General features: G+C 39.6%; 1 protein-coding gene across 1 annotated transcript in view; it reads left to right on the forward strand.

The window, feature by feature from the left end:
- The window catches only part of FRMPD4 (FERM and PDZ domain containing 4), a 570,850-nt gene that overhangs the window by 159,654 nt on the left and 408,485 nt on the right, over nt 1-2,711 (forward strand). The window lies entirely within an intron of this gene.

Genomic DNA, 2,711 nt, shown 5'->3' on the forward strand with positions numbered 1-2,711 from the left:
ACCCTTTGCTTCTTCGGTCATTCAGGTTGCTTCCAAATTTTCATAACTCAAAATACATTACTTAGCCAGGAAGTCTGATAGCAACTACTTCTATAAGTCCTTGTAAACTCATGTGCCATCAGTACCTCTTTTGTCCTCTTTTTCAATTGCCTTCAATTTTTCCAAATAATTTTTCAATGGTGTGTAATTTTTCCATTGCTTTGTGCCTTTACATTGGGTGTCCAAAGTATTTAAGCTTTTATTAATGCTTGCAGTGAGCAACTAATTTATTGTATTGAATTATTTGTTCTTATGATTCAAGATATTCTCAATAATATTCTCAATAATTTTATTCAGCACCACAATTCAAAAGCATCATTTTTCCATTGTTCAGCTAATCTGAACATTGTTTCCAGACCAGAAATGTTAAAATTGAATAAACATTAGCTGTCTTGGAACCAAAGAAGTCAAATGGACTGGAATGGGTCACTTTACATCAAAGGAACATCAGATATTTTAGGGTAGACAAGAAAATTGTATAAGACGTGGAGTCATTCGGATTATTAATTAATGTCAAAGTCAGCACTTGGATTTATCCCCAACATGTAACCTTAAAATGTTCTGATTTCTTTAGTCTGATTCCCTATAGCCATGATGGTGAACCTATGGCACACCTGAAGTGGCACGCAGAGCCATGTCGTCTGGCAAGCGCGGCATCGCCTGTTCCTCTTCCTGGTTTCTGGCTCGCATGTGTGCACAATGATCAGCTGGCCTTCGTACGTGCAACAGTGCCGGAAACTGGAAGAGCTGGTCTTCCATTTTCCTGTGTGAGCATGCATGCCAGCCAGCTGATTGTCGTCCGTGCATGCACGCCAGTAATTGGAAGAATAGCTGCCTAGCGCGCATGTGCGTGCCAAAAGTGAGTTTTTGGGTGCACACATGCACCCTGGGCAGCTCCTCGTCCAGGCCTGATGAGCACACGAAGTGCGTGCACTCCCTTTTCAGCACTAGGTGCTGAAAAGGTTCACCATCATCCTATAGAGAAAGGTAATTCAATAAAATTCCAATGAATCTGATCATAACTCATTTTTTCCAAGATGAATGGACTCTTAAAATTTACAGAGCTGGACTATTAAGTAAATTTTATCTCATTATAGAATCCAAGTATTGTCCATTATCAGAGCCGTGGTGGCACAATGTTTAAAATGCAGCACTGCAGGCTACTTCTGCTGACTGCCGACTGCCAGCAGTTCAATTCTCACTCAAGGTTGAATCAGCCGTCCATCCTTCCCAGGTCAGTGAAATGAGGACTCAGATTGTTGGGGTCAATATGCCAACTCTGTAAACCGCTTAGAGGCTGTAAAGCACTGTGAAGCAGTATATAAGTCTAAGTGTTATTGCTATCAACATAATAAAACCAAGGATTTTAGATTAGTAGCTTTGATTTGCATTTAAAAATTTTTTTATCTGCTTTATTGATTTTGCTACATTCTAAATTATCCACTAAGTCATCCAAAGAATTCAGGTAACTTGTCTAAAAATATTAGCAGAGTAGCATTAACAGCTACTGAGGTTGACGATTAAGACACTGTTTTGCATGAGTTCTTTATTATATTCACATCTGTTTCAGTATGAGGAATAAACAGGATAAACTAGAAATTCAAGTACATGAGGGCAGACACGATGTTGTTGCCATTACCAAAACCTGGTGGGATCCAACCAATATTTTTTTTTTTGTAAAATATAGATTAGGAATGCAAGTCAAAATAAGCAAGAAAATAGTAAGAAAACATTTATGACTCTAGATGAGTTCAAATCACCAGACCAAATGATCAAAGTTCTGAAGAAACTGACAGATGTGATCTCAGAAACATTTGACCATTTCTTTCAAAGATCCTGGAGCACCAAAGAACTACCAGATGACTAGAAAAGTGCTGATCTGGTTTCAATCTTTAAAAAAGGGGGAGGGGGGAATGGATCCAATAAACCACAGACTTATCAGCCTGGCATCAATACCAGGGAAGATTCTGGAAAAGATAAGCAACAAAACTGAATACCTAGAGGCAAATAAAGTCATAACTGGAAGCCAACATGAGTTTGTTAAAAACAGATCATGCCAGACAAATCTTATTGCATTCTTTGACAATGTGACAAAATTAGCGGAGCAGTGAAATGCTGTGGATATAATTTACTTCGACTTCAATAAGGCATTTGATAAAGATCACAACTTACTACTTGATAAGATAGAAAAATGTGGGTTAGATAGCATCACCCAGATGGATTTGTAACTGGCTGACCAACCACACCGAATAGTTCTTAATTGAACTGCATTTACATGGAGGGAAGCATGCAGTGTGGTAACTCAAAGCTCTGCCTTAGGCAAAAATTATCAAAAACTTCGTAAGATTTAGACAAGGGAATAGAAGGCAAACTCATGAAATTTGCACATGACACCAAGCTAGCCAACACTCTAGATCCTATAAAGCCTCTGGAGCCTGGGGAGGGCGAAAAAAGCATGTAAAAATGGGGGGGGGGTTGCGCATTGCATTATGGGTGCGGCACACCTGCACACGACCCCCCTGCGCTCTCCCCACTTGTGGCACGCGAGCCAAAAAAGGTTCGCCATCGCTGCTCTAGAAGATAGGCTCAAGATGTGGAAAGATCTTGACAGACTTGAACACTGGACCCTATCTAACAAAATGAAATTCAATGAGAAAAGTAAAGGTTCTACT

This window comes from Natrix helvetica, assembly GCF_964273705.1.
Source record: "Natrix helvetica genome assembly, chromosome: 3".
Taxonomy (NCBI): Eukaryota; Metazoa; Chordata; class Lepidosauria; order Squamata; family Natricidae; genus Natrix; species Natrix helvetica.